The sequence below is a fragment of the Misgurnus anguillicaudatus genome, chromosome 19 (genome assembly GCF_027580225.2).
Source record: "Misgurnus anguillicaudatus chromosome 19, ASM2758022v2, whole genome shotgun sequence".
In the NCBI taxonomy this organism is placed as follows: Eukaryota; Metazoa; Chordata; class Actinopteri; order Cypriniformes; family Cobitidae; genus Misgurnus; species Misgurnus anguillicaudatus.
The window spans coordinates 7,975,757-7,995,554 of record NC_073355.2 but is presented as its reverse complement, the minus strand read 5'-3'; the positions used below and the strand labels follow the sequence as shown (position 1 = coordinate 7,995,554).

The following is a 19,798-nucleotide window of genomic DNA, read 5'->3' as shown; positions in this document are numbered from 1 at the left end:
CCAACTAAAGGAAACACTAATCGGAGCAATGGTGACTAACTTTATTAACCAGATTTACAGCAGTTGTATCGAAGTTATCCATGTAACTCTGCAAGCAAGCCGTAATTTTAGTTTTCAAACAGAGATGATGATAGTGTTTATTTAACTATGGGGATTTCATCTATTACATTTAAATATTTTGTCTTTCTGCATTATTTTAGTATTACTTTATCCAGAAAAAGAGTCATCAAAATAAAAAAATTAAAGACAGGGAAAATTCTAAAATTAAGGTTGATTTGACACAGAATGACCAGCAGGTGTTCACCATTAAAGGGGCCGTGAATTGGTCGATTTTATTGCTTTATGACGTTGATTGATGTCTAATTATGCATTTCGCGTTGTTTTTACATTCAAAAACATCAAAAGCAATAAGTAATACGCTATTTTGTAACATGGATTAGTGGCTGTCTTGAGAAATGGTTCGTTTGAAGGGGCGGGCCGCATTGAAGACCTGAACGTAAACACCCACTGCTATGATTGGACAGCTTCATTCCCCGTCATTACATGTAGGGAAATGTTTTAAAAACATTAATGTGATAAAAATAGCAGCCGAACACAAATATGTTTGAGACACAAAAGATTCTGGGTGCTAAACATGATACACATAAATGACAATACGTATATTAAAGTAGAAACAAAACTCGACGTGACTAAATTACCGTATAAAACACAGTAAGCGTGCATCCGAATCTAAACTGCGTCTAATAAATCCTTATCAATAACTTTGTATATTTCTATTGTGCTTGTGAGGTTGCTTTTACATTCACGTAATGTTAAATACCACAGTTATATGATAAAAAATATAAGCTTTGTTGAGTGTTTGACCTTTCAAACGCAAATTGCCTAAATTACCGTATACAACACAGTAAACGGGCATCAGAATCTAAACTGCGGTTGATAAATCCTTCCTTATAACTAACTTTGTATATTTCTACCTTTAAATTACAGTCGTATTGTTAAGTGTTGTACCTTTATTAATCGTTTAATGTTTTTAGTAAATTAAAACAGTCAACAAACGTATTTAGACACGGATGTTACAACAGGACACATTAAGCAATCTCTTTTAACAAAGCAATAGTGAAACGCAGTAACTTAAATAAAGTAAAATGTCTTACTGTGAATAGGGCTTGGGCGCCGCGTTGCATTCTGGGACGTGGCGGCCATGTTGGTGGCCTCGCGAATGTAATCATACAGCAAGTTGAACGAGGAGAAGCGGCAGAGTTGGGAGAATTAAAAGAAAGAAAAAAGATGTTAAAATCCGGAAAAGTATGTGTAATTTACTGGGATACGTTAAACAGGGAAGCAGGGACCGGTATGTGGACAAAATCGGAACTATTAACGGTTGGGATCCATATGAAAAAAGAGTCATTTAAGATAACAGCGTGGTTGTTGTAAGAGCACGATTTCACGCCAATCTGTAAGCAAAGTCACGTATGACCTAGCTTCACAACTATCTTAGTTAATGCAGCAGTTTTTGCTGTCAGCAGAGGGATAGCAACAGAAAGATGAATGTTGAAATGTTCCCGTATTTTGGGCGAGTAAACCGGGACATTTCCCTTATGTTCAATGTTGACTTAAGCTATATAAATTAATATTCAGATGTTATACTTCACTGTCGTATATATAAATGTCATTTATATGTCATGTATACACATTACTGAGGGGTTGAGGTTAATGTTTGGTTTCCGATATTGAATAAAACATAATGAAGTTTTGTTCTTATCTGTCATTTTTAATGTAAATTACTTTTAATGTGTTACTTTATTATTAATACAGCAACGGTTTACCATGGTTGAAAAAATAACGACAAATTAATCAAATTAAGACACACGATTGAGAGAAAGTATGTCTATAAACAGAGCGCAGCATGGAGCGCAGCAGTAAAGGAGGCAACCAGCATGGCCGTCACGACAAGTAATGACGTCACGACGCCCAAGCCCTATTATACTGCTGTGTCATTGTTGTCAGATCCAATATAAGTGGTGCTTCTGACTGAGTCTCTCTGCAAATCCAGCATCGACTTCTTTACAAATGAATCCATGTCCACAACGTTAACAAACGCTCCCCACACGAGCTGGAACTTCTTCAAAAGCAAACTTTATCCAAGCATATTGCTAATGTTAAGTTCCAAGCCTCCGAATTGAAGTATTTAGCTTCTGTGTTGTTCCCATGCGGTTGTGAAAATGCGTTTCCATGGTATCATAACAGATCACCGCGTCAAAATAAAAGTCTCTCAGAAAAAATGTATTTAAAAAGTCATTTTGGTTAAATTTGTCAATCTTTAAAGACATGTTTACTTACTGAGACACACGTGTCACGCGAAGCTGTGGGCGGGGCTACAAAAGTAGACTTGTCCTTTTGGTTATGGGGAGGTGTTTCAATTCTACTTTGACGTCATAGATTTCCGAATTTTAGACTGGAGTTTTTAGCTGGCTTGGTGCCAAAGACGGTTATATTTCAGTAGCACGGACGTTTTCAGTTATGAAACATGCAGGATGTTCATTTAAGTATGATGAACACTTATATAACAAATTATCAAGTTAAAATTGAGTTTTTGATTCACCGCTCCTTTAATGTCTTAATCATCACTTCATTATCTCATTAACTTTAACACTGCTTCAGTGTTAAATTTTAACACCAGTCTTTATACACACCCATCTGGGAGTGGATTATATATACTCCCACAGTGTTTATTTAACACCGGGGATTTTGCTGTGTAGAACCCCAGTCATGTTTTTGAATGATCATGCATCATTTTCTCAGTTGTCGCTGAGACAGGAGAAATACAGACTTCAGTGTTGCCCTTCCTTCTTTCAATGATGTAAAAATCATCATTTTGCATCATTGAAAGAAGGAAGTGCAATATCTTTGTTGAGGGAGTGAGACTACAAACACCCCTTTTCTCAGTCAAATAGACACCAAATTCTAAATGTATGTTACATTTCAACTACAAATATGCCACACTTTTAATAAAGATTAATGTTTCTACGGGTGAAATGCTCCTTTAATATTAAGTCAACAAATAATTGTTAGTACAATGATGTCTTCTGGTACAGAAATGGACAGTCATAAACAGAACATTAAACTTTGCATTGATTTTCAGTTGTTGTGCACAGACATAAGTTTGTACAAGTAAGATGTGCTGATTCAATCTTAATAATCTGGGTTATTTTTAACTCAATGCTGGGAAAATATTGGACAAAACACATGTTAGGTTATAAATAAACATATGCTGGGTTGTTTCAATGCAATGCTGGGTTGTTTTAACTCATGTTTGGGTTAACAACAACTCAGCATATGATTATTTATTACCAAACATGTATATTTATATATTTATATTATATATACCCAGCTTAAATAACCTAACAGAATTTAGAGTGTTGGTTGGTGTAGTATTTGTCCTGCCCTTTGATTGACAGGACTAAATAAAAAAAACTTATTTAAAAAAAATTGTATTATCTTATTTTCAACATTACCAGATTTGGCAAGGTGTATGTACACAACCATGATATTATGCTAAAGACTAAATATATACTAAAACTAAATAAAAACTAAAAGTAATGATTTTTGAAAAATAGAAACGAAATCAAAACTATTTATGCACCAAAAGAACTAAAACTAAACTGAAATAAAATAACACGTTACAAAACTAAATAAAAATAAAAACTAATATTTTTTTGAAAACTATAATAACCCTGATCTGAACTCAACTTTACTTTCTTCTGTGCCCTTTTTGGCTTGACCCCGGTAATTGCTGCTTGCAGCTATATTTATACTTTTTACACTCAGGACAATGCCAATGGTATTTTGGAAATGGTTTGGTAAGTGTAAAATGCATAAATGAAATTCTAAAGACAAAGTTAAACTCTGTATTTTATGCAATGCCAATGAGTTCCTCACAGTGAAGAGAGGTGGACCACCTTCTGTGGAGTTCCTCTGACATCAACAGCCAATCACAGTTCTGCATCAGGAAAGCCCCAAAATGCAAACTCCTCCTTGTCTAAAGTTATAAAAGTTCCCTTTTTTCCAGACATTCCTTGTTCTGAATCTCCTGCCTGCGTGCTAGAGATGGAAACAGGACACAACAAATTCTACGCTCGGAGTCTCCCACCTGCGTGTTAGAGAAGAAACAGAGTAACCCGGCTCTGAGTCTCACCCCCAAAAATAGAGACCTTAACAGAGTACATCTATGTTTTGAGTCTCGGGCCCTGTGTAACGGGATCTACTTTTATAACAATTATTTTTGAGAGACTTTTATTTTGACGCGCAGACTGGTTTACGTGCGAGTGGTGAGAGTGCACGAAGAAGAGCGCGCAGTAGAAAAAGTAGAAGAGTAAGCTGAAGTGTATGTCGTGTCGTGTCCGAGAAGCTCGTTCGATAAAGTTGCTTTAAAGGGGACATATTATGAAAATCTGACTTTTTCCATGTTTAAGTGCTATTATTGTGTCCCCAGTGCTTCTATCAACCTAGAAAATGTTAAAAAGATCAACCCAATAACTTAGTTTTGGTAAACCATTTTCTGCAAGCATGTGAAAAATGGGTCATTGTAATTTGGCCCTTATTGTGATGTCAGAATAAGGTAATACCGCCCACTTTATCTGCACTATCCAACCACAGCACAACCATTTAGTATGGAGAGAAAGAGAGAGAAAAAATAATTCACAGCACAATTGAGTTTCAATTGCAACAAACCACCATCATTGTGATCAGTGGTTGCACTTCATCCGCTCATTTGCATTTTAAATGACACACCCAAAACGGCACACTTTTGCTCAGACATATTTTAGACTTAGTTTACATCTTAAAAAAATCTCATAATATGTCCCCTTTAAGAGAACTGAATCGGAGTTTTGGTCGGACAGAGGACAGCACTGTATTGTGGACTGTAAGTGTTTTACAGTTGAAGATTGCGTTTTGAAGATCGGTTCACGAGAAGCTCAGCTGTTGCTGGAATGACGCAGTAACTTTATGCTGGCTGCAGGCACACTTTAAAGTGCTTAATATGTGAGTTTTCTTCTCGTATTTGTGACATTTTTGGTATATCTGACATATTTTTGCTGTGTCACGTTATTTACTTTACACTGAAGTGACGTTTTTGGTCCGGACGGATCACGTCGTTTTATTTTGTGGTTAACACGTGTCGTTACACGTGAGACAGCGGCTGCTGTATATAATCGTGATATAAAGCACTGTTTTGAGAAGATTTGAGTTTGAGTTTACCCTGCCATCCAAACTACATCTCAGCTGATTCATCTCGAGGGTGGTTCGTTTGTAATTCATCTGTGTGATTCATCTGATATTGATATTGCGACTGGAAGAGGCAACTAAGTTACATCTCTCGAGTTAATTTCAACGCACGCTACTTCAAGACAACGTATTTCCACGCATCATTCTACAGACTGGTATTTCCTATTTGTTCTTTTGGGACATTGTGGTTTGATGAACGGTACAGTTAAAACCTTAAAGTTGGGTTATAAAACTTAGAGTGAACTGTGGTTGAACATTTAACAGGGACATTCACCAGTGTTTTGGGTGTGAAATTGTGAATGCTCATTGAAGCTGTTATTTTCTCACTGTTTTTGAATGTGATTGTGTTTCAAAAGGTAAATTAAGTGGTGTCATTTAATTCAAAGTAAAGTTATAAGTAAAGTTACAGCTAAAAGGGAGATTGTAAGTGTTGTTGGTTATCACTTTTAAAGTGATTGACTCTATAGGGAATGTGGAGTTGACGTCACGCTGTGTTGGATTATGTGTAATCCGCCATCTTTGCAGGCACGCGTCCTATCCCGCTGTATTTGAGTTAATGTATTGGAGGTTGTTTTTGTATTTTCTGTCGAGATTTTAATAAACTTCGATATGTTTGGTCAGTACTGCTCGATCAAGCAAGTCACGCGATCGTTCAGGGAGGAAACTGAACAACGGAATACGTTTTTCCAGCTTTTATTCGTGGAAAAAACAAAGGAAGCCGGTGCAGGAGCTGACGAAAAGACGCCGGATCGCGTGGTTTGCATGCTGTAATCAGGAGAAAAACGTTTACTTTTCAACAAAAAATCCCTGCATCAGCGAGAGTGTGTTCGCTGCATTTTCAGTCATTCAGTAATTTGTGATTAATAAAAGCAGAACCACTTAAATTGTCTTGTTTTTATGCTAACACTGTCAAACTAACTTGTAAATGTAAGTTATTGATTGATTCATTCATTCATTTCTGATCACCCTAAACACATGAGTTATAAAAATAAATATTTAGACAATTTTGACGATTGTAACACATATTTTTTATTAAATGCAACTGCTCAAACCCACTGCTTGTGACTCTTTAAATAACAACGTTAGCTACATATTTAGCATTTTGTTTGTTTTTAAATAACTTGGCCAAAACAGAAGTGCCATCTTTTGAACATGTGTTGATTCATCGCGCAGAATACAACGGAGAAATTATTTTATAGAATCATTAAGGTACGTAGGTATTAACACATTGTCAGTAAATAGCTGGTTTGCCAACCATAAGACTCCAAAAGAAGAAGTGTCACTTTACTATAAGCTTGAAGGGATTTATAGCTCTTAAACTCCTGCAAAGTGTAAATAAAGTCCTGCAAAAACAAGGTAATTGACCAGATATGTAAGCGGAGGTCCGTAATCCAGTCTTGGGCTGCTAAATCATATGGATCTATGTTGTTTATTTGTCCAAATAAAGTTTTTTGGCAGTAGCATTTAGTTTCTCCCGATAGGGTCCCTTCGCTTGTTCTTTCAACTTCTCGATATCTTCCGTTTTTCTTCAAATTTAACTAGTTTTAGCTTAACATGCCCAGAATTAAATGGCATAGCGGTCGTCGGTGCCTCTAAACATGGCGCCCACGTCCCATAATGCAACACTGCGGTGACGTACATTAACATTCCCTATAGTGAATACGTTGAAAGTGATTGGGTGACAGTACCAAGAAATTCACACAATACACTTGTTTATGTAACTTTTTATTTATTTTTCTTTGTTGTTTTCATTCTTATTGAGTCATTACAAATAATTTCTTGTTTGAGAAATTATACAGGAAATAAACTAAATTTATATTTCTTTATACTTACCTGAAGTGTAATCGTAATCTTTAAGTGAAGTCTGTCAGGGAGTAAGGGCGTCTCACTTACCTTAATAGACCTGGGGAGGGAGGATTATGTGAATTTTATATATATAATTCTGTATCACATACACATTTACTTCAGAAGGCTTTCTCGTGACGTTAAACTAAATGAAGCCTACCCTTGTCGGTCTGTAGGGGCGTTCACCCATAAGGTAGGAAACAGCATACATACTCTAGTGTGTACAGAGACTAAAAGCACTGGGTGCGGGGACAAAGATCCTTTCGTTACTCAGTCTTCCAGGGCAGCACTAATTTAATCCCTTACTAGACGAGAATAATTGTTCCCGTTACAAAATGCTAAGAGACTGAAACTGGACAACCCACATTGCTCAACAGAGGACCCAACTTCCCACTGAGAGAGACAATAACAGATCATCGTAAAACCAACCAAGTTTGTGAATCTCTCTTTGAGATTTTACAGCTCCTCGTTCTGAGTTCGACAACAGAGACCACATGTTCTGAGTCTCTGGCCCGTGCGTCCAGAGACTGAGCGGATCACACCACGTTTCAAGCCTCAAGTCCAGAAAGGCAATAACCTACGTCTGCAACAAGGTGAAGCTCAGAAGAGCAAACCTACACTTCAAGAGGCCTTTCATCTGCGTGTTCCAGATTTGTTAAAGGGGTCATATTATGACATATTTTTAAGATGCAAAATAAATCTTTGCTGTCCCCAGAGTGTGTATGTGAAGTTTTAGCTCAAAATACTCCACAGCTAATTTATTATAGCATGTAAAAATTGATAATTTGTAGGCCTGAGAAAAAGTGAGCCGTTTTTGGGTGTGTCGTTTAAAATGCAAATGAGCGGATGAAGTGCAAACACTGATCACAATGATGGTGGTTTGTTGTAATTGAAACTCAATTGTGCTGTCAAGTACTTTTTCCTTTCTCTCTTTCTCTCTGCACTATGGCAGTGCTGTGGTTGGATATTGCAGATAAAGGGGGCGGTATTATTGTAATTCGCCTTACTACCTACCTCACAAAACAGGCAAAATCTGAACAACCTAATTTTCCACACGCTTACAGAAAATGGCTTACCCAAACAAAGTTACTGGGTTAATCTTGATGACATTTTCTAGGTTGATAGAAGCACTGGGGACCCAATTATAGCACTTAAAAATGGAAAAAGTCTGATTTTCACGCTATGACCCCTTTAAGGACCTTCTGCACCGTCTACCGGATCGCGTCTGCGTGTTCCAGATCGCTAGAATCCTCTAGGGTGCTTCTTGGAGATCAGCATTTTCACAGCACTTTGTGTTCAAGGCTGTTGAACTGAACCTGACTCTTTCCCCATTGCAGCACGGAAAGCCTGACATGTGGCTGACGGGCCACCACCGGACAGCTCATTCGACCGAACAGACTGAAATATAACCCAACCAAATCTTTCCTGAAACCATGGCATTGGTGTATTCTATCAGCAACATATATGATTTTCAATATTGAATGTTTAGCAGATAATTCTTTAATTAAAATAAGGTTGTCATCTTACCAGACACAGAAAACATTCTGTCATAAATTCAACTCAATCAGTTCAATTTTCTATTCTTTGCATTTTAGTTTCTATCATTTTCTATTACTTAGTATTTTAGTATCATTTAGTAGTGTTTTTAGTTATTCTTGTTTATCTTTTGTTAATACATTCCATTTAATTAACACTGTGTCTTCCTAGTGTTGATAATACAGTTAAAGGGTTCTACAAGCTGGTGCGAATCTCACAAAATCCTTGAGATAAATTAGATGACAAACTCCCTCTAACTTACATACCCAGATAGCCACTGGATGCTGTAAGGGAACAGGGGCCGTATTCACAAAGAATTTTATCTTACCACTAAGAGTACTCCTAAATCGCACTAAAAGATTTTAGCTAGGAGTTTTCTCTTAAAAGTTATTCACAACGCCTTTCAGACCTACTTTTAGTAAGGAAAAAATATAACTCTTAAACTAAGAGTGAGTCTTCGTTGCTACGGATGACGTCAATTCTCATGCACGAGCTGCCTCGCAATGACCATGGTGATTGGTTGTTAGATGACAGGGCTGTCATGCGGAACATAACATGCACCAAATCATGGAATTACATCGAAATATGTCTGTGTCCTTCACAAAATAAAAATTGTAATGCCATCGAAATGCATATATAAAAGAAAAGTCGTGAATGAAATTAAATTAAGGTATAATACCCAAATGAAAACCGCCATTTGCCTAATAATAAAAAACGACATTGCATTAACACTTGCTGGATTAATTTACATCCTATTAGCCTAAATAGACTACTTAAAGCAAGATATGTTGCCTATATATTGAAGAAGCCTAATAAATAAATGACGGTGGATTATGAACTCGCCAAAACGGAAAAGAAAGCCCAACTGGATGCAGGATCAGTTATTGCTGCTGTCCCAGTTGGTGCTGGAAAAAAGAAACATAATAAAAGGGAAATTCGGCACTGAGATATCAAGCAAAACTAAGCTTGGGAGACAGTGATGCGCGGGTCAATGTACTGTACAAAACAACCGGCACCCGACCAACGTTTTCAACTAACCCGCCCGCAACTCGGACCACAAAAAATACAAAATAAATATACCGGACCCGCTCCCTGGCCCGCATTTTTTAAGTAGTAATTGTTTAAAATAGTTAACTGGCATTTTTATTTCAAATGACCCGACCGACCGCGACCCGAATATCATGAAAAATATTTTTGGATGACTCATAACCGCAGGCACACGCTCATTTCGGATCAACCCCGCGTATCACTGGGAGAGGATTTATTTGCAGATCAATGCAGCATTCCCGCTTGTGTCGCGGACCCCGGACGACTGCGAGAGGCGGTGGTATGCATTACAATCGCAGTCAAGGGTTGAGATTGCAGCCTTTAAACGGGCAAGCATGGCAACAGGTTGGCATACAATATTAAATATTTAATATCATTATTGTTTCATGTAATTCTAAAAACTTCCTGCTTGTCAAGAATGTAATGAATTATGAAACAAATGTCATAAAAATATGCTTACATTAAAGTGTGCTTTTAAGTCTAGGCAATGCTTTTGAGTTGGTGAAACTGTCCATGTTAAGAAGGATCAGCACCTAAGGCATTTTAAGATCCTTTGTGAATAGGTCTTAGTGAGTTAGGAGTCCTCTCGACTTCTTTTAAGCTGTCCCAGACTTAGGTGCTACTTTTAGGGCTAAAATGCTTCGTGAATTACTTTTAGTGAAAAAAATTAGGAGTCCTAAAGTTAGGAGTGACACGCCCATTATTTTTAGGAGTTGCTCCTAAATTCGCCCGTTAGGAGCTACTTTTAGCCTTAAAATTCTTTGTGAATACGGCCCCAGGACCGGAACCGCAAAACGATAGAGCCGGAGTCGTTCCTGAGTCCAAACGCACAGCAGGCCGAAGCCGTTTCTGGTCTGTTTTTCGGGGTTGTTGCGGACAGAGGTGTAAAATGTGCCATGAGTAAAAGTCCTCTCCAGTATTTTGTTCCAATCACCTGGATTTGCTAATTAGCACAAGTTTTCAGCTGGAGGTGACCTCCTGATTCGTTGGTGTTTTGGGCCCTTAACGTAGCCTTCAAGGCAGCGCTGCCTGGAAGGCACTCCCCGTGCCCCAAGTGTTTCAGCCAATCACAGCACTGGTGTAAGATATCGAGCCTTCCGCCAGCTTCTGGCAGTTTGAGCTCACCGTTGGTCAGGTGAGTAGCGCAGATATGGTAAGATAGGAATGTGACTGTGTTTGAATTCAGCTCAAAATGTTTTGAGCATTTAAGTGACGTGTTTCTACGTTTTCACATGTCTGTGGCGCGGCTTTCTTTTTTGTGCCGGTTTCACATGTTGGTTATTCAATTTTTTTCTTAATATCTTACAATTGTCACCTGGGATTAGAACAACTTTCTCTTACATAAAATGACATCCTCACCCTAACCCAACTCTAACCTTAAGCGAAAACAGTTTAAAATTCTGACAAAAATCGTATAACCAATGCTTAAAATGACATACGCATTATGCCAAACCCAATTTTATCCTCATGCGAAAACAGTTTAAAAATCAGACAAAAAACACAAATCTAACCCCAATCCTACGCAACAATGGTTTGAAATAAGGAAAAAATTGAGTAACCAATACTGAAACTGGCACGAAAAAGAAAGTGGCGCCACGGACATGTAAAAATGCTAGGGATGGCTGACGCGAAACAGTCGTTCCGAAGCTTTGCGAGATCCCGAAGCGCAGATGTGTCGAAACACTGATCCGAAGCGGGATTCAAAACACCCATGTCACGTGACCATGACCAAACGAAGCCGCAAAGTTTTTCACTAAAGGTGTGTTCGACATCGGCTGTGGCTGGATGTAACCGATCGGCGAGATTAGCCGCGTGCAGGCGGGGAGGAGCTGAAAACGGAGACGTGAAGTCGGACGCGCTGTGGTTCCCGTAGTTTGCTGCATTTACGTCAGGCATGGCTGATCACGTGCCGTTTGCTTGCTTAATCGCATTAAACATGATTTGTAAGATGTAAACTTCATAAAAAGTGAATTATACTGTTTTGAATGTCCGTGTATGAGCATGAGTGGAACTGTAGAGGCTTACAGCATCTGTTTTTACAAGAATAAAGTTCAAAATAAGCAGATATGATTTAAATACCAATGTTGTGGGGTCTACGTTTTTTATCCATTTTATTTTGATGAACATGACACAATATAACATCGCGACTACATGAAAAGAGCTTTAACTGTTATAAAAATACATATTTGTGAGCATTTGTTGAACTGAGGGCGTGAAAATACACACGTGATTGTTGTCATGTGGTGAATCGACCAATGGTGAAACAGCTGTGTCGTCATTACAGCCCGTGCAGCTCCTCTTCGCGAACTGCCCTGGCTAACTCAGGCGGCTGATCTCGAATCGCTCTCGCGGTACTTAAGAACCATATGACACAGTCACGTGCCTGCAGCGCCAGCTGAAGTCGGACAAAAATACTAACCGGAATGCACTGCTTCATGTCAGCCGCCGATCGGTCTGCGCAGCGCCGCATGAAGTCGAAAACACCTTAAGTGTTTCATCAGGTGTGGTCTGCCGAATCAGCGTTTGATTGGCACGGTCGGGAACAGACAACACAATCGCACATCTGTATAAAAGTGAAATAAACGCATATTGACCTTGTGGGTTTTTGTGAGAGGAGTTTTTCAAAGGCTGGAGAAGTTATCTGTAAAAAAAGAAGTAAGTCCTTCCACACACAGCAGATATGTGACATGGTGGCTTGATATATTTTATTAATTTCTTATTGTTTATGTGGTGTTTATCTATATTCGATTTATTTATTAAATAGACCAGCTTATAGTTATTGACAATGATGAGCCTAAAAGCTCATGTAGTTGTCAAACAGATGTTAAAACAACAACAAAAAAATGTTTCGAGTGTTTAAAGGGGTCATATTATGACATATTTTTAAGATGTAAAATAAATCTTTGCTGTCCCCAGAGTGTGTATGTGAAGTTTTAGCTCAAAATACTCCACAGCAAATTTATTATAGCATGTAAAAATTGATCATTTGTAGGCCTGAGCAAAAGTGAGCCATTTTTGGGTGTGTCGTTTGGAGTGCGGGTGGGCGGATGAAGTGCGGACACTGATCACGGTGATGGTGATTTGTTGTAGTTGAAGCTCAATTGTGCTGTCAAGTACTTTTTCCTTTCTCTCTTTCTCTCTGCGCTGTGGCGGTGCTGTGGTTGGATATTGCGGATGAAGGAGGCGGTATTATTGTAATTCGCCTTACTACCTACCTCACAAAACAGGCAAAATCTGAACGACCTAGTTTTTCACACGCTTGCAGAAAATGGCTTACCCAAACAAAGTTACTGGGTTAATCTTGATTACATTTTCTAGGTTGATAGAAGCACTGGGGACCCAATTATAGCACTTAAAAATGGAAAAAGTCTGATTTTCACACTATGACCCCTTTAAGGGACGCGTTGCCGCGTTTTCGCGTGTCTGTGGCACATTTTTTTTTCGTGCCAGTTTCATGTAGTGGTTGTGCAATTGTTTTTCTATTTTCTTACCATTGTTGCTTGGGGCTTAGATTTGTGGCTTTCGTCTGATTTTTAAAATGTTATCGTGCAAGGATAAGGTTGCGTTTGCCATAAATGCGGATGTCATTTTAAGCATTGGTTTATTTTTTATCAGAATAACCCAGAAGTTGGGGTTAAGGTGAGGATGTCATTTTATGTAACAGAACATTGTTCTAATCCCAATCACGAGCAACAATGGTAAGAAAATAGGAAAAACAATTGAGCAATCAATACGTGAAACTGCCACAAAAAATTTGTGCCACAGACACGTGAAAATGTTGTAACACGTCCCTTAAACACTCGAAACATTTCAAGCTGAATTCAAACACAATCACATCCCTATCTTACCATATCTGCGCTACTCACCTGACCAACGGTGAGCTCATACTGCCAGAAGCTGGTGGAAGGCTCAATATCTTGCACCAGTGCTGTGATTGGCTGAAACGCTCGGGGGACGGGGAGTGCCTTCCAGGCAGCGCTGCCTTCAAGGCTTTGTTGAGGGCTTAAAACACCAACGAGTCAGGAGGTCACCTCCTGCTGAAAAACTGTGCTAATAAGCAAATCCAGGTGATTGGAACAAAATACTGGGGAGGACTTTTACTCCTGGCACATGGATTTTACACCTCTGATCATCAGTATCAGCTCAGATTCGTATTGCAGATCTGGATCAAATCAGTCTCAGACACAGCTAACGCCTTTCGGTTACCTATGGGAAAAGAGATCTTGGCCAGATCTTTAAAATGATATAAATACTGAACTGATGGCAGTTAGATGTTTAAGCTGAAACCTCTATCTGGCACGGATCTGGTTCACAATCAGAAACATCTCTAAGATAGAAATGGAGGCAAGGGGCTTAAAACGGATCCGGGCCAAATGTAATTGCTATCTGGGTATTTCCTTATTTGTTAAATGAAGTGTCCTGTGTATGGCATACTAACAAATGGTTGTTGCCAGTGTAAAATAACTAAATTAATTTGTGCCTGTGTCAAATAGGGTTGCCACCTGTCCCGGTTTTACCGGGATTGTCCTTCTTTTTAATAACCTGTCCCGGGAAATGTATCAACTCTCCCGGGACACTGAATGTCCCGGTTTTCGAAAAGCTATGTAAATATGAAATTAAGCGCGCGCACGGCAGAGAGTGAGACCTTGCGTCTGTGTGCGTGTTTGCCTCATTTAGCGCATGTAAGACAGAGAGCATCCTGATTGGCCTGTTTCAGGACACCAACCAATCAGGTTGGCTGATCTCAAATCGCTCTCACGGTACTTAAGAACCATATGACACAGTCCCGTGCCTCCAGCGCCAGCTGAAGTCGGACAAAAATACTAACCGGAATGCACTGCTTCATGTCAGCCGCCGATCGGTCTGCGCAGCGCCGCATGAAGTCGAAAACACCTTAAGTGTTTCATCAGGTGTGGTCTGCCGAATCAGCGTTTGATTGGCACGGTCGGGAACAGACAACACAATCGCACATCTGTATAAAAGTGAAATAAACGCATATTGACCTTGTGGGTTTTTGTGAACTTCTTAATAAACATCAAACAAACATCCCAGCCAGCAGTGCTTGGTGGGGCAAATGTAGGCCCCATATGGGCTTGCAATATGAGCCCCAAGCTGGTCTTGCACCCGGGTTTCATGCTGGCCCCATCTGACTTAGCCCACATGAACCTTCTGTATAATATAAAGCCCATGTGTACTAAACCAAAGTCAAGTATGGGTGTGGTTGGGTTGAAGAAGTGATGAAGTTAATTAGATAATGAAGAGATGAACGAAGTGATGATTGACCATTAATGATAAACACCTGCTGTTAATAAACAGAATCACTAAAGAAATATAAACAAGAAGAGAATAAAGACAAAATACCAGCAGAACCACAACAACTATAAAAAATAAATAAACATTTCTTGGTGGAGCCAATGTAGACTGCAAAATCCCCAGAGTTAAATTAACATTAACACTGCTTAATGTTTATATAGATCCACACTACAGGGTGTTAAAAAAGTAACACTTGAAGCATTTTACATCTTACATCTTACTTGTAGAGTTATTTATTAACTTAGGTTCAGATGTTTCATTTAAGTCACCATTGTTGTGATCATTGGTTGTTTTAGTTGGACTCTTGACTCTTTATTTTTTCTGCCTGCTATAACTTTGTGTGTTATATTTGTTATGGTAAAGAAGAGACCATGTTGCAATTCTGTTATGGTGGTTGATGAGGCAATTCAGATGTTTTTTGTTTGTTGTGTGTGTGTATCCTTGCTGTCTGCTGTTTGTTGTTTATTTATGTTCTGTGTTTGTTAATGGAACTTTAAAACTTTAAATAAAAAAAATAAAAAATTTTAAAAAAAATTCTGTTGCAAAGACCTCAAAGGCAAAACAAGAGTCAACCCACCCAACTAAAGGAACCTGTTTTGTAATAAGAGAGATGTCTTTTCAGTTGATTTTATCTAAGGCAGTGAGTACGTTTACATGCACAGAATAAGCGGATAACTATCAAAAATCTGCTTATTACAGAAACTTGTTTTCATGCGTTTACATGCAAATCAACCAGCCGGCTATGCAGACAACTGCATTTACATAAGACTTCCAGAATTATCAGTTTTCTCGCAGGCAGTGACGTCACCACCTATAATACACAATAGTCGTTCAAAAAGCCGACGGCATATCTGTCTTAAAGGGGTCATATGATGAAAATGTTAGCATTGCCACTTTGTAGGTTTGAGCAAAAATGTGTCGGAGTGGGTGTGTTTTTTAAAATGCAAATGAGCGGAGGAAGTGCAAACACTGATCACAATGATGGTGGTTTATTGTAGGGATGCACCGAATCCAGATTTTTTAGGTTCGGCCGAATCCCGAATCCACCGTTTAAGATTCGGCCGAATCCGAAACCGAATACCGAATCCTACTCGCATCCTTATTCCAACACAGTAAAACACATTAATGAAGTAAAAAACGTCCACAGCAGTGTATTTTTCATTTTATTTAATTTTAACTGTACATTATGCCAGGATGACAAGTTGGAAAAACTTTTTTGACAATTACCATAAGCCTATGCATAATGAAAGCGATGTGTTGCGACACGCTCGTTTTTCCAATAAGCAAGCAGCTCCGCGCTGAAAACTATATTTAACTTTGAGTGAGAAGCTCCGCTCGTCAATGTCAGTCTTCACACGGCCGTCCAATTACAGTGGAGGAGGGGCGGGACATTACCACAGCAACCAACCGGCTCACAGCTGAAGCATCACAGCTACCAAGCGCTCGGCTGAAAAACAGCTGGCATTTGGGGTCCTCAAGGCGTTTTCAGCGGTGTTTAAAAGTTTTGGTGTGTCCAGCTGACCGAAAGAAAAAGCTCATCTCCACGTCAGCACCCGATTTGTGTAATCAACGGCTGCGTGACGTCGACAAGCGTAGCGCAAGCCTAGGGTTCGGTTCGGTGGAAAAAAAATCTAGGATTCGGCCGAACCCGAACCCCGCCAAAAAGCCCAGTATTCGGCCGAATCCGAAACCGAATCCTGGATTCGGTGCATCCCTAGTTTATTGTAATTGAAACTCTATTGTGCTGTCAAGTCCAAAAATGTGTCGTTTTGGGTGTGTTTTTTAAAATGCAAATGAGCGGATAAAGTGCAAACACTGATCACAATGATGGTGGTTTGTTGTAATTCAAACTCAATTGTGCTGTCAAGTCCTTCTTTTCTCTCTCTTTCAGAGTTCAGATTAAGGAGGCGGTATTATTCTAATAAGATATCCTTATGACATCATAATGAAAGCCAAATTTCAATGACCTGTTTTTGCTCACACCCACAAAGTGGCAATGCCAACATTTTCATCATATGACCCCTTTAAAGGGGACATATTATGAGATTTTTTTAAAGATGTAAACTAAGTCTAAAATAGGTCTGAGCAAAAGTGTGCCGTTTTGGGTGTGTCATTTAAAATGCAAATGAGCGGATGAAGTGCAACCACTGATCACAATGATGGTGGTTTGTTGCAATTGAAACTCAATTGTGCTGTGAAATATTTTATCTCTCTTTTTCTCTCCATACTAAATGGTTGTGCTGTGGTTGGATAGTGCAGATAAAGTGGGCGGTATTACCTTATTCTGACATCACAATAAGGGCCAAATTACAATGACCTATTTTTCACATGCTTGCAGAAAATGGTTTACCAAAACTAAGTTATTGGGTTGATCTTTTTAACATTTTCTAGATTGATAGAAGCACTGGGGACACAATTATAGCACTTAAACATGGAAAAAGTCAGATTTTCATAATATGTCCCCTTTAAGCTGTACTGTTGTATCTCTTCTCGTGTCTGCAGAACCTGTAAATGTAACATGAGCTGCTATTTTAACAGTTTCTCTGCCAACTGCTTTAGTCGAGCGGAGACTTTTATGCGTTACTTTCTGCGGGTGACTTTTATCCTTTATACGCGGAGACATGCGCACATGGACAAAACCGTGAGAAAGCCGGTTAAAGGGGTCATATGATGAAAATGTTAGCATTGCCACTTTGTGGGTGTGAGCAAAAACAGGTCATTGAAATTTGGCTTTCATTATGATGTCATAAGGATATCTTATTAGAATAATACCGCCTCCTTAATCTGAACTCTGAAAGAGAGAGAAACATTTTTGCTCAAACCTACAAAGTGGCAATGCTAACATTTTCATCATATGACCCCTTTAAGGTGTTTACATGCCACTCGAAATTGGCGTAGTGAGCAAAAAACTACCGGTGCCGATCGGTTTTTGCTTACGCCGTTTATGGGGTTTCCCAGATTAAAGAAAACCGATTTACGCGTTTACATGACCCCACGTGTTATCCGTTTAGTAAGCATAATCTGCGTAAGACTGTGCATGTAAACGCACTCAGTGACTGGTTGTAGTTGTAGTTCGGCTCATTATCACCAGGTGTCTTCAATAATCAAATAATCACTCAAATGATTGATAAAGTATCTAATTAACTCTAACACTGCTTCGGTGTTACTTTTAACACCCTGCTGGTGGTACCCATATAAACACAGAGCCGGTGTTAAAGGGGTCATATGATGAAAATGTCAGCATCGCCACCCCGTAGGCCCGAGCAAAAATGTGTCGTTTTGGGTGTGTTTTTTAAAATGCAAATGAGCGGATGAAGTGCAAACACTGATCACAATGATGGTGGTTTGTTGTAATTGAAACTCTATTGTGCTGTCAAGTCCAAAAATGTGTCGTTTTGGGTGTGTTTTTTTAAATGCAAATGAGCGGATAAAGTGCAAACACTGATCACAATGATGGTGGTTTGTTGTAATTCAAACTCAATTGTGCTGTCAAGTCCTTCTTTTCTCTCTCTTTCTCTCTGCACTAAACGGCAGTGCAGTGGTTGGAGAGTTCAGATTAAGGAGGCGGTATTATTCTAATAAGATATCCTTATGACATCATAATGAAAGCCAAATTTCAATGACCTATTTTTGCTCACACCTACAAAGTGGCAATGCTAACATTTTCATCATATGACCCCTTTAATTTAACAACAGGGATTTTACTGTGAAGTTGCATATCATGCATTTATAACACATCTCATCTGTGCATTAATGGCTGTTATGTTAAATAAAGAATAGAGAATAGAATAGAGTTATAGAATTCTAATGTTGTTCACAAGCTCTGTATTCTGCAGACCACTCTACCTATGTCTCCTTTTAAAAAAATCACTCGGCCCTCCCATCCATAAAGTAGCCTACAGCTGAGCTGACAGGGCATACAAACTATATAGCCTATTGCAACATAGTAGAGATTCTCTGCCCAGGACGTTATTTTCCGCTACTATCCTCGGGCCGGGCCGATATAAGCATATTTTTAATCATTACTTTATTAGCCCAATTGGGGAGAAGGCTATGCCATAATCAGAAATATTATATATACTATATTTAGGCCAAAGTAACAAATGTCTCCAAAAAGTTACACAAATTACAAAATGATTTGTAAAAGTTACAAAATGCAACGCGAGTCAGGTGCAGAGTCTCCTCTGGCACGCATCACGCACCGGGCATGCTGTGCGGTATGGTAGAGCTTAAGTGCAACATGGAGTTTGAAGATGTAAAGAAAAAAGAAAAAAAGGAGAATTAACTTTGAGCAAGTTTGGAGGAAAGTCGGAGGTATGGAACCAGTTTATGTACACATATGTCCCAGTACGCCTTTTTGTTGTCCTTTGGTTAAGTTTTTAATATTTCTAAACTAACATACTAACTTTATTGACATTACTCGAGTTAAGGCGATTATAGTGGACCTTTCAATTCACGGGTTTCATTTAATTGTATTTTTACACATAAATGTAATATTTGTGTCTTTACCCACTGAGCAATGCGTCTTAAAAAGACGTCATTTCGACGTCCCACGAGGAGCCAGAATGAAAGTTTTTATGACGTCTTTTTATGACCTGTTCTGAACATCCAATATTGATGTCAAGGGGACCTCCACGCAAAGTAAAACTATTTAAAATGTGGCCATTTTAGACATTATATTTGTATATATAATCTTTATATATGAATAAATGTAAAAAAAATATTGCTTATAGATAATTCCCAAATATACAAGTTCCACCTTAAACATCTG

General features: G+C 38.8%; 1 long non-coding RNA gene across 1 annotated transcript in view; it reads left to right on the top strand.

The window, feature by feature from the left end:
• The first annotated feature begins 5,335 nt into the window (after positions 1-5,335).
• Positions 5,336-19,798, top strand: part of LOC129429037 (uncharacterized) — a 164,327-nt gene continuing 149,864 nt past the window's right edge. The window contains exon 1 of the long non-coding RNA XR_012359099.1: positions 5,336-5,441. This is a non-coding gene — a long non-coding RNA (uncharacterized lncRNA). The remainder of the gene's footprint in view (positions 5,442-19,798) is intronic.